Source organism: Grammomys surdaster, unplaced genomic scaffold (assembly GCF_004785775.1).
Source record: "Grammomys surdaster isolate TR1022 unplaced genomic scaffold, NIH_TR_1.0 363, whole genome shotgun sequence".
Taxonomy (NCBI): domain Eukaryota; kingdom Metazoa; phylum Chordata; class Mammalia; order Rodentia; family Muridae; genus Grammomys; species Grammomys surdaster.
Genome location: NW_021604782.1, coordinates 7,655 through 20,732, shown reverse-complemented (window position 1 = coordinate 20,732; position 13,078 = coordinate 7,655). Strand labels below are relative to the sequence as shown.

Here is a 13,078-nt window from a genome sequence, read left to right as displayed (position 1 = left end):
TCTCTCTCTCTCTCTCTCTCTCTCTCTCTCTCTCTCTCTCTCTCTCTCTTTCGCTCCTGGACCTTTCTGGTGTGGTCTGTCTCCTACGCCCTCATCATGGCCAAATTCCCTCTTCCTCCTTTCTCAGTCTCTTCCAGGGAATCTTAAAAGTGCTGCCTGTCTTTCTGCCCAATCATTGGCCACCAGTAACTTTATTGACCAGTAATGGGACAGGTTTCCTTTAGTCCTTCCTGCAGGACACTGCAAACAGGTTTTTAGGTAACATAACTAGCATGAGAACCAGCAGCTACAGTAGTGACCTAGATTTCCTGGATGTTTTGTGTCAGGAATTTTCTTAGATTTAACATTTTCTTTGGCCAATGTATCAATTTCTTCTATTGTATGTTTCTATACCTGAGAGTCTCTTGTCCATCTCTTGCATTCTGTTAGTGATGTTTGTGTCTATAGTTTCTGTTTGTTTACCTAGATTTTCCATCTCCAGGATTCCCTCAGTTGGTGTTTTCTTTATTGCTTCTATTTCCATTTTCAAGTTTTAAACAACTTTATTGTTTCCTTCAACTGTTTGTTTTTTCTTGGCTTTCATTAAGGGATTTATTCATTTCATTTTTAAGGACCTCTATTATCTTTAAAGTTGGGTTTAAGGTCATTTCCTTGTGTATCTGCTGTGTTATAATGTTCAGAACTTGCTGTAATAGAATGGCTGAACTTTGGTGGTGCCATATTTCCCTGGCTGTTGTTGATTATGTTCTTATACTGGTGTCTAGGCATCTGGGTTTGGGGTAATTATAGGTTTAGGTGCTGATTGCTGAGTTTGTCTTTGTTGAATGGGTGTTTTGTTCCTTGGTTTCTGTTTCCTCTCTGGTCTTTGGGCTAGAGTGCTCTGTAGTTAAGTAGAGGGTCTTTACCCAAGTTGATGGCTGGAGTTCTGGAGGCTGGTGTGTCCTGTGGCCTAGCAGGGGATACTCTAGGGCTCTGGATGTCTGTATGGCCTCTAGTGGAGCAGGGGCATTTCACCAGAGTCATGATCCAGATACAGTGATGAAGAGAGAAGGGGCTGTTGATGGAAGGTTGGGTGAGCTCTGTTGTAGTGCTGATGGTCCATGGGTGCATAGAGTGGGTGTTTACCTAGGGATCTGGGATCGAGAGAGCGGCCTCTGGTGGAGAAGAGGATTTCTGTTGGAGGTGTGGGATGAGATATGGTGAGGAGAGGAGGAGCTGTTGAGGGTAGGCTGGGCAGGATCTGTGAAAATGTTGGTAATCCATGAGTGTGGTGCTTACCTGGAGTTCTGGATGCTGGAGTGGCCTCTAGTGGAGGAGGGATGCAGAAATTCTTATGAAAAGAAAGCACATAATTGGGGCATGCTTACACTTTCAGAGGTTTAGTTCATTATAATCATGGTGGGGTGCATCATGGCTCACAGGCATGTAACTGGAGAAGTAGCTGAGAGTTCTACCTCCAGATCCATAGGCAGCAGGAAGAGAATGGCCTGCCTTGATCTTTTGAAACCTTAAAGCTGACTCCCAGTGACATGCTTCTTCCAACAATGCCATACCTCCTAATTCTTCCTGATGACTAAGTATTCAAAGGTGTAAGCCTATGGGGATCATTTTTATTCGAACCACCACATTCTTCTCTGCTGGTTTAGTTGAACTCAAGACTGCTTAAAAGTCCAACATTTAAAGTCTCTTCTCAGATTCAAGGAAATTGTTTAATTGTAACTCCTGGTAAACTTAAAATAAAGAAGCAGGTCACGTACTTGCAACACTTAATGGTCCAGAACATGCATTGCCATTCCAAAATGGACAAAAGAGAGCACAGTAAGGGAATACTTTATCAAAGCAAGACCAAAGCTCAACAGGGAAAACTCCAAATTCTGCATCTCCATATCTGATGTTGAAGTGCTCTTCAGATCTCCACTCTTCTTAGCTTTGCTGGTTGTAACACACTTCTTTCTCTTGAGATGGTTCCACACCCAGTCTGTAGCTTTCCAAAAGAACTTCAGTAGCTTTTCTGCTCCACCTTGGCAGTCTTTTGTGGCACACATTGCATCTCTCTTAAGGCAACAATCCATTCACTTGATGACTGACCTCAGACCATGGTTTCTCTGATATCTTGTAGTCTCTATTACAGCTTGGACTTCACATTCAGAGTCATATAAAAAATACCCTCCTAGTGCTTCTCACAGGAATCTAATTTGTCCTTATAAACCCATGTGAAACCTTAACATAGGCATTCAGGAATTCCCCTTCCTCATTTTTCTTTTTGCTTCTTTTATGCCTATGAAACAAGTATCAAATGGATAGTATTGTCATGTTCTGTTGCTAACTCAAGGTGTAGTCTAGTCTCCTTAAAACACAGTTGCATCTGCCTTTTGCTTTTCAGGTTGATCATGGAGAAACACTTCCCTGGGATGTTGTTTCTGTGAAGATAATACCTTCCGTTACATTCTCAACTTAGTTTTTTTTCCTTCAGATAAGTTTGGATTCTCAGAAAGCAAATCCTTTGGTGGATGAGGTCCATATCTTTGCTATTGTGTAAGCACAGTAAAGATTTCCATTCAACAGTACTAATCTAACTATCATTCTTGATTTTCAATACCATCCCTGTCTGCCCCCTTAAACTTCCTTCTCCAGCAAACAGCCTTCCCCCACCTACCTCATCCAGCCTTCTGTTCTACTTCTTGCTCTTATGCTGTAGAGCTGAATAAAGAGCAGTGAGCAGAAATCATAACACAGCCTGAATGCTAATCTTCTCTTGAGATTTCCCCTTTAAAAACAAATTAGTTCATTACCTTTTAATTGAGCTTCATGGAAGTTCTCAGGACAAGGGCAGAATGCAAACAGATTCTTTGCCAAATATATCACTCATTAACTCTCTCTCTATATATAACTCTAGCTAAGGTCGCCAAAGAGCCCTTGTTCTCTTCTGAAATGTCATGAGGCAGACTTCCATAGTGGGCATTTCTTTGTCATATCTGGTCTCCCAAACTCCCACCAGAAAAACTCAGTAAGCTCTGCTCACAGTGTCCTAGGGCTTTTAAAGCCTTGCAGTTCTAAACTTTACTACTTCCTTCTGTCAATAAGTTCCAAAAGCCACATGGCCACACCACAGTTATTTTTATTAGAGCAATGGCCTCACTTCTCAATACCAATTTTCTGTATGGGTTACCCTTTAGTTACTGTGACAGAATATTTGACAAATCAACTTAATTTTGACTTGATTTTGGCACATGGTTTAAGGATGCAGTCCATGAAAAGCCACGGCATCAAGAACTTGAATCAACTGGTCACATGACTGCAGTCGGGAAGCAGAGAGAGATTAATGCTGATGCTCTGTCCAAAAGTCCAGTCTGTATAAGGATGCCACTCACATTAGGATAGGTCTGTCTATCTCAACCCAGTCTAGAAATGCCATCACAGACTTGCTGTGGGGTTTGTTTTCTAGATAATTTTAGTTCCTGTCAAGTTGATAGCATTAACTTTATGGCTGGCAGCAAAACCTCCAGCATATGAACCTTTTAAGCTTTAAACATCTCACTGACCAAGTAAAAGCACACAAAGTTATATGATATAACATTAATGAGTAATTTTTATGTTTGCTGACTTCTAGTGATAATTTTAAACATCTAAATAAAGCCAAACTTTTCACTGTATTGCTCCAAATGATTTCAGGGATAAAAGAACACGGATATCAATTTCACATGGTATAAGAAAACAGGAATCAGACCAATGAGTGAAAAAAATTAACGAACTATTCTGGTAAACTGTTGGAAGGTAAGAAGGGGCAGAGAGATTGAGCTGAGGGGAGCTGCTTCATGAGAGTGACAGACAAGATGCCATCTGTGGAGCAGAGAGGAACCATTACCAGCCACTGACTCTGCCAGCACCATGATCTTAGACTTCCTAGCCTCCTAGCTACACATTCACATAGTTCATGAAAACCTTGTTCTAGGGTATTGTATTCCAATAGCAAAAACAGTGACAGAAACTGATACCTCTTCAGTAGGTAGAAAATACAAGAACTAACACCCAAAGAAGTAAAAGTAGCTGTAACTGCACAATGAGTAAAGACTGGAAGAGTTTTGAGAAACACTGCCATAAGAAAAGCATTAAACATGATTTTAGTGAGGGGAGTCACAGAAGAGGACTGTGAGACATATTTAACACATGACCTGTGCCTATTACCAGACATTGGTAGACTTATGACTGGTGAGAGCAGTGATACAGTGCCACTTACAGAGCAGAGAGACCACTGCCATCAGACACCACATGTGCTCTGCCTGATCTTGGATTTCTGAGATTCCAGAATTGTGAGAAATAATTTTCTATTACTCACAAATTACCTATTCTAAGGTATTCTGTTAATAACTGTTACCCCCGAAGGACCCAGGCCTTTTGCACAAGGTTCTTGGTTACATTGCTCCACGTAGTTGCCAGGCAGGCTAGGAAATGTAATGTAACCTAGGATGAAAATAAAGCTAACATACTTGTGAAAAACATCATTGCTAGTATATAATCTTAATATAGAAGAAACTTTAATCATTTAAAAAATCTTTTTATTGATTCTTTGTGAGTTTCATATCATTTACCCCACTCATTTCCCCAACCCCTTGTATCCTCCCTCCACCCTCAAAACCTTCCCCACCAAATAAACACACACACACACACACACACACACACACACACATACACACACACAAATCAAAACAAAGCATAAAAACCATCTCATCCTGGAAGCCACTTAACCACTTCAGCTCTTACCCAGTGAACCATCTCGCCAGCCCTAGGCATAGATTTTTTTTAAAATCCTACTTTTAATACAGGTTTTCAAATGCTTCAACACCACCCCCCATTCCAGCCCACTGTACAAAAGTAGGGGGGGAAAGGCATAGAACAAGGGGATGTGGACCCATTTAGAAGTAGTTCTTTGAGGTGATTCCATCAATCCAATTCAGTAGTGTCAGGATACCAAACACGAATCAGCAGCAGTGGCACAAGCCAGCAGAAACTGCCAGGCACTAGTCAGTGGGAACTACTAGAATCATCCCAGATGACAGGAGAAATTCTCTGCTGTGCCTCTCTCAACAAATTTAAGATCCACAGACTTGAGCCCAAGGAAGTGTCGCAAGGCTGGCTATGCAAGCGCTCCACCACTGTCTATTGAGTCCTGTTTATACTCTCTCCAAACATCATGTGTCCTCCCATGTGTCTTGCCTCAGCAAAACACCACATGAGTCTACATCACATGACATATCCAGAAACTTCTACTTCAGTGGGCCAAGTCAAAACCCTGGATCTGGGGCTGGGTGGTAGCTGAGCTGGTCAGCCCTCTGGCTCTCCCTCAAAGTCTCCAACACTGCTCTGGCTAGGCCACCTAATGCTACCATGGGCAGAAGCTAGGATCAGTCCTCCAGTTTTCATGCCCTTGGGTCCAGCTTACCCAGACCTCCAGAGCCAACTCCATTGTGCACACAGCACACACACTGCCAAGTGCTGCTGCTGGTGAGGGGCAGGGACAATTTATATGCTCTCATGTCCTTGGGGCCAGCTCTCCAGACTGCTGTAGGTAACAAGGGAATGGGGAGAGGACATCACACCCGCACCCATGTCACCTCGTGGCAGACAAGTGGCTGGGCCAGCTCTCCCTTTCTTTCATCCTCTAGACTGGTACACTCACACCCCTGCCACTAGGGCCTCTGTGTTTATGCCACCCCACAGCAGACAAATGGTGGGGTCAGCTCTCTCACACTCTCTCCCACCAGGGTCACCTCCACTGTGCTGTCCAGGTGAGGCACAGTGCCTGCTCTCTACTCTCCTGAGTATTGCAACCAATGAGAGAACGGGCCAACTCTTCAGAGTGCCATGTTCAGTAGTAGTGGGGCTGGTTCTACACAGCCCTTGGACCTCCATATGGTCTCTCTGGCTAACCTAAACATGGCCTTCAGAGGCAGCTTGGGCTGAGAGTTTACCATGGCCTCAGGTAGAGGGGCTGGCTACTCACAACAGGTTATTTCTCTCCACTCTTAGGTCTCCAGTTCCATCTTTCTTCATAATGCTCAAACTGTTCTGCTTCTCTCTCTTTTTCCTTTTATTTTTCTATTGGATATTTTATTTATTTACATTTCAGATGTTATCCCCTTTCCCCATTTCCCCCACTCAGAAATCCCCTATTCCACCCTCTCCTTCTGCTTCTGTGAGGGTGTGCCCCCACCCACACACCAACTCCCACCTCCCCACCTCAAATTCCCCCACACTGGGGCATCCAGCCTTCACCTGACCAAGGACCTCCTCTCCCACCTATGCCCAACAAGGCCACTCTCCCCTACATGTACAGCTGGAGCCAGTGGTCCCTCCCTATGTGCTTCCAGGCTGGTAGTTTAGACCCTGAGAGCTCTGATTGATTGGAATTGTTGCTCTCCCCATGGGGACGCAAACCCCTTCAGCTACTTCAAGTGTTCTCTCTAACTCCTCCATTGGGAACCCCATGATCAGTTCAATGGTTGGCTGCCAGCATCTGCCTCTGTATATGTCAGGCTCTGGCAGAGCCTCTAAGGAGACAGCTATATCAGGCTCCTGTCAGCATGCACTTCCTGGCACGCACAACAATGTCTGTCTTTGCTGACTGCACATGGGATGAACACCCAGGTTGGGCAGTCTCCAGATAGCCTCTCCTTCAATCTCTGCTCCACACTTTGTCTCCATATTTGTTTCCATGAGTATTTTGTTACTCCTTCCAAGAAGGATCAAAGCACCCACACTTCCTTCTTTATAAGCTTCATCCGGTCTGTGAGTTGTATCTTAGGTATTGTGAGCTTTTGGTCTAATACTTATCAGTGAGTGCATACCATGTGTGTTCTTTTGTGATTGGATTACCTCACTCAGGATATTTTCCAGTTCCATCCATTTGCCTAAGAATTTCACAAAATCATTGTTTTTAATAGCCGAGTAATACTCCATTGTGTAAATGTACCATATTTTCTGTATCCATTCCTCTGTTGAAGGGGGTTCTTTCCAGCTTCTGGCTATTATAAATAAGGCCGCTATGAACATAGTGGAGCATGTGTCCCTGTTGTATGTTGGAGCATCTTTTGGGTATATGCCCAGCAGTGGTATAGCTGGGTCCTCAGGTAATACTATGTTCAACTTTCTGAGGAACTGCTAGACTGCTTTCCATAGTGGTTGTACTAGCTTGCAATCCCACCAACAATGGAGGAATGTTCCTCTTTCTCCACATCATCATCAGCATCTGCTATCAGAACTTCAAGTCTCTGAAGAAACAAATAGAAGAAGATCGCAGAAGATGGAAAGATCTCCCATGCTCATGGATTGGAAGGATTAATATAGTAAAAATGGCCATCTTGCCGAGAGCAATCTATAGATTCAATGCAATCCCCATCAAAATTCCAACCCAATTCTTCACAGAGATAGAAAAACCAATTCTCAAATTTATTTGGAAAAACAAAAACAAAAACAAAAATAAAAACAGGATAGCGAAAACTATTCTCAAAAATAAAAGAACTTCTGGGGGAATCATCATCCCTGACCTCAAGCTGTACTACAGAGCAATAGTGATAAAAACTGCATGCTATTGGTACAGAGACAGGAAAGAAGATCAATGGAATAGAACTGAAGACCCGAAATGAACCCCCATGCCTATGGTCACTTGACCTTTGACAAAGGAGCTAAAACCATCCAGTGGAAAATAGACAGCATTTTCAACAAATGGTGCTGGTTCAACTGGAGGTCAGCATGTAGAAGAATGCAAATCAATCCATTCTTATTTTCTTGTACAAATCTCAAGTCCAAGTAGATAAAGGACCTTCACATAAAACCAGATACACTGAAACTAATAGAAGAGAAAGTAGAGAACAGCCTTGAATACTTGGGCACAGGGGAAAAGTTCCTGAACAGTACACCAATGGCTTATGCTCTAAGATCAAGAATTGACAAATGGGATCTTATAAAATTGCAAAGCTTCTGTAAAGCAAAGGACACTGTCAATAGGACAAAATGGCAACCAATAGATTGGGAAAAGATCTTTACCAATCCTACATCTGATAGAGAGCTAATATCTAATATATACAAAGAACTCAAGAAATTAGACTCCAGACAACCAAATAACCCTATTAAAAATGGGATACAGAGCTAAACAAAGAATTCTCAACTGAGGAAACTGGAATGGCTGAGAAGCACATAAAGAAATGTTCAACACCTTAGTCATCAAGGACATTCAAATCAATACAACCGTGAGATTCCATCTCATACCAGTCAGAATGGCTAAGATCAGCTTCTCTTTTGTATCAGCCCACTGTTGTTTGGGCTCTGCTTTAGCCCACCCTTCCCAGCATGGCAGTGACTGTAGCCAGCATAGCCCTCAGGGAGGAAGTGGGAGGCAGGAGTGGCTGGAGGTGATGGAGACCTCCAGTGTTGAGTGTGTTTGTGAGAACAGATTCTCTGGAGGCAGGGTTCATTGAGAAGCTCCCTTAATTGGGGGAAACAAAGGCTATTTAAACCTTTAGGGAGTGAGTAGAGGTTTTGGGGTGTGAGCATTCATTATCTTCTAGGCCTGAGGTGCTGGGAGTGCCTTATTCACATGAAGTGGAATTCCAGCAGCTTGTTGGATATGACCTCGTAAGGAAAGGGGAAGTTTAATCTGGTTGTGATTAAGCAATCTTTTCTAGTAGCCACAAAGGTCCTGGGCACAGGTTTACATGCACCAGGACATGCAGACCCCACGGCAGCTGGCGTGATCCTCACTTCCTACTGCTCTTGAGATAAAATTTCTGGCATTGGACACAACTCAATACCACTCCTGCTCTGGCCCGGCTCCTCCTAGTTCCACAGTACCCAGGCCCCACAGTCCACCACATACTTTCACATTCTGGTGGTTCTGTTTGCAGGCAGGCCATATGGCTGATCAGCCTCAGGGTGACCTCCTCTTTCAGTGTTGTGTAGGGGTGGCAGGCAGGCCTCTATGTATGTATGGCCCACTGGACCAATGTGGCAGTAGGCAGATTTCTGGGTGTCCTTCCCCACCAGTACAACATGGTTGGTGGTCCAGAAGTCTCTACCTCTCGGGCTGTGCTTTGTGTCAATAGCTGAAGCTTTTTTCTTAATGAAGTGTTTGGTAAAGACTAATCAAGTTATGTGAATGAATGCTTTGTGTTTACTAAGAAGTTTCAATATGGTATTATAATTCTCCCATCTATATTTTGAATATCCAGTATCACCTTCATGAACTATCAAGGTACTTTCCCAAGGCACTATGCCCAATTCCTATATACCACGTTATGTGCATCCGTGGATATAATATGAAATGAAAAACAGCAGGAAGAGGGACTAAAATGTGGGTTATCTCTGGAAGACAATATTTTCAAATTTTTTCTTCTATCTTGTGATTTGCTTTCTTACCTACTCTCAAAAAATATATAACACTTCGTGAATTTGTGTGTCAGCCTTTTGAAGGGGCCAGACTAATTTCAGTATTGTTCCAATTTTATTATATGGGCTGCTTCAGTGAGCACAACTTTAATCACTTATAAAGCACCTTGTTCTTTAGAGCAATCGGCATTGGTAACTATGTACATTACTTTCCTAAAACTGTAAGATGTCCATTTTGAGAAATCTTTGATGTTTTGCTACAATGTATCATTCAAGTTCTGGTGCCTTTTCTTAGACTAACAGAGTCACAACTTTCAGGTGTGGCCTCTAGTAATATTTTCAAAAACACACTCCTCATGTGACTCTTTTGTCTCCAGTCCACACCACTGCAGAGATGGAAAGAGGATAACCTGCTTACAAGATTACCGTCCTAGAGGAGGAAATCAATAACAAAAGCCAAGAGACCAGAGCCAGGAGTTGAGAGGAGAAGTCAAGGAAAAAGGCTTAAATATTAAAGTTCATTCTGGAACAGCTCAGTTGGAAGGCAACCTAGGACAGAATTTCTGCTTTCAGTCTGTAGTGGCTCCTGCTCCTCCTCTGACCCTGGGACTCAGCAAACAGGAGCCTGGAGCTGCTGCTGGTTTCCAGAGAAACATTTGTAACTTTCAACAACAAGCTGCAGTGTTCTGTTTGATAGAAAAATTTGCAAGCTTCAGGTAAGTCTGCAGTGCTTCTCAGTTGTCCCTTAAAGCCATCCTGTCCTACACTGTGCATCTGAACATGGGGAGTGTCTAGGTCAGTGTTTTGGTGTCTTTGGTTTTCTCTTTCTTAGTAGGCAACACTTCTATTTTAGAAAAGCCTTTTTATATTTTGCTGTGAGTGTTTCTCGAATTACACCTGGTAACAGGTTTTCTGAGGATCTAGAAATCACTATAGGATGTGGTTTGCAGATTTCTATCAGCTGGACTAAATGAGAAAGGAAACAAAAAGGAAAGGAAAGATCATGACTTCTCCTAGGTATGGTGAAAGAAAAAGTTTATTGTAGATATGTAGGAGAGCATAGCAAGAGTCAGGGACATCTGGGAGAGCCCAGAGTAGACTTGACCCTGAACCATGTAGGAAGATGGGGAGGGGAAGAGAGAAACCATGAGACATCTTTTAAAAGGACTCTAATTTTTTTTCCTAAGGAGAAGTAAAAGGGGAAAAACCTATCAGACTATATGCTCTTTTTTTTTTTGAGGCTTGCGTGTTTATTTTTTGTAATGCACAAGGGGGATCATTTAAGGTGAACGTTTAAGCTTCTAGGACAGGGCAGTCTGTCCTCAGCCAGTCATTACATGTCCAGGTTCCCTGAACGAGAACTTGCTTAAAGGATGTTGCCTTGAGCAAGGGTCCTTGCAGCAGCCTGTTCCACTCTGCCCTGTGTGGATACAGGGTTTTTTTTTTTTTTTTTAATTCCCCTTCTTGTTTGAATGATGGGTTATTATTATGTACCTGGAGAAAGATCTGAGGTTACTGAGTGTGGGTGTCATACAACCTTCCACTCAAAGCCGTTTAATGAAGAGCAAACAGAACAGCTGTATTGATTCTGATTAAACAATCAATGCCATGTTAGTGTGCTGAGCTGATCAGAACCTTCCATGTGCTGCTGGCAAAATTTTCATGGGTCGTTGCCCCAAAGCAGACCTACTTGTGTTCCATGTTGGTGTTTTAAACTAAACCTTAATGTTTCTGTCAGTAAAACACAGCTACTGTGGCTGCGTGGTAAGAGAGAAAACAAGATCTTGTAGCTTCTTGGCATATAGAAAATGCTCACTGGGCTGTGGTGGCACAAGCTGACAAATGCTCAATAAATACCCTCCCTTCCGAGTTGACAGGCCAAAGTGCATCTCAAGTAATTGCTGGTTTTTTTTTCCCAAATGGGACAGCAGATGATGAACTTGTGACTCTATAAAAAACGAGCACTTTTATTTGTGAGAGGTGCTTCCATAAGCCAGTGGCCGACCGTCAAGCCACCATCCGACTAGCTGGTTTTGCGTTCTTGTCCCAGGGAAGGTGGTGAGTTGCCAATGGCATCTGTAGCTGTGATCTTATTTTGTTCTCAGAGGCAGAAAGATCAATCAGAAAACAACAAGGAATTAATGGGAGCTGTGTGATGTGTGTGCATTGCTGATTAACTCTTGGGAATCAAAAATTCTAGAAGTAGTACAACTGTCTACCAGAGCTGGCACATTGGAAAGGTTTAAGAACACACTGTGCCAGGGAGCAGGACCGTGCTACTCACAGCATGAGAATGCCCCTCACAGCCTCATTAAAACCCAGCATTGCTGTTTCTCTCTTTTTTTTTTTCTCATTTTTTTTATTTAGTAATTTATTTACTTACATTTCAGATGCCATCCCCCTTCCCCAGCCCCTCCATTAATACCTACCCCATCCCTCCTCCTCCTTTTTTGCCTTTATACTGTTTAAATTACATGTAAGTATTAAGGTCAGTTCTAGGCTGAGGAACTAGCAATACAATAGATGAAAATAGTCAAGGAACAAGCAAGACAATAAACACAAATAGTCAAAGAACATGCACGACAACAAACAGAGTCCCGTGATCACTCCTATGATCACTATTTCTAAGAGCTTATCAGGATGATGAAAATATGTGAGCCTACTTCCCTGTCCTAGCCCAAAGTCATTTTCATGACTGAAGCCTACTCCTTTGTTCTAGTCTAAGATTTAGATTCCTGCCTGAAACTTCTTCTGTGTTCTAGCCTAGGATTTAGATTTCTGCCTGAAATTACTTCTTTGTTCCAGCCTAATGTCAGATTTCTGCCTTCAGTCTATTTCCTTGTCCTTGGCCTATGTCAGATTCCTTCCAAGCAGCCCATTTTCTTATCCTTGGCCAATGTCAGATTCCTGCCATACAGCCCCAAAAGATCTCCACATCTCCCCCTTTTTATTGCATAAACCAAACTGTGCCTGTTAGGTTGTTCTGACAAAAAAGCCTTCCTTACCTGATCATGAAATATTCGTTCTCATCAGCAATGCACTTATGTCTTAGATTGGTAAGGCTCTGTACAGAATCTTACCCGTCCTTGGCTTGCCAGCCTGTTAAACTAATAACACTGTCTAGGGTGGGGGAGTCAGTTTCAAGTCATGTACTTTGGCTGCCAGCCTGTTGATGTAGTTAGATACAAACTTTAACATGATGGGCAGGGATAAAAGTATTCCCAGGACAAGAAGGGCTAGCATGATCAAGCTATGTATGCCATTCCTGAGGTTTGACCAAAACGGAAATACTGACGTCAAGCCATTGATAATTTTATTGGCATTATCTGCAGCATCAAAGCTCAACAGAGCAGCATTCTTTAAATTCATAATCTCACTATGCAAAGTTAAAACACCCAGAGAGATGTTAGGATTATGCCAAATGCCATACAGGTGTCTTTAAACATTTTTATAATTATAATGACAATCATTGTAAATTTTAGAAGTAACACTACTCCAATGATACTTGTTATGACACTTGGGATGGCTCCTAACTCTTGAACCCTGAACCTCCTTCAGATAATTTGAATCGGTTATAGAGCATCAATCTGTTGTTCCAAAGACCTATATAAATCCTCTTGTATACTCAATACATTAGTAACTATCTTTGCTAGATGGTTAACACAAATAGCTGTTTTAACTCCTTGTGTCAATGCTA

The 13,078-nt window shown here is 42.5% G+C and overlaps 1 long non-coding RNA gene and 1 other non-coding gene across 2 annotated transcripts; both read right to left on the bottom strand.

Annotated features, from left to right (window-relative positions):
• Positions 1-1,690: 1,690 nt before the first annotated feature.
• On the bottom strand, positions 1,691-12,476 carry LOC114631575. Its single transcript, XR_003712982.1, has 2 exons — positions 12,387-12,476; positions 1,691-2,420 (listed from the first exon to the last, which is right to left on the bottom strand). It is a non-coding gene; the product is annotated as an uncharacterized LOC114631575 (long non-coding RNA).
• LOC114631666 lies at positions 9,421-9,524 on the bottom strand. Its single transcript, XR_003712994.1, has one exon. It is a non-coding gene; the product is annotated as a U6 spliceosomal RNA (small nuclear RNA).
• Positions 12,477-13,078: the final 602 nt, after the last annotated feature.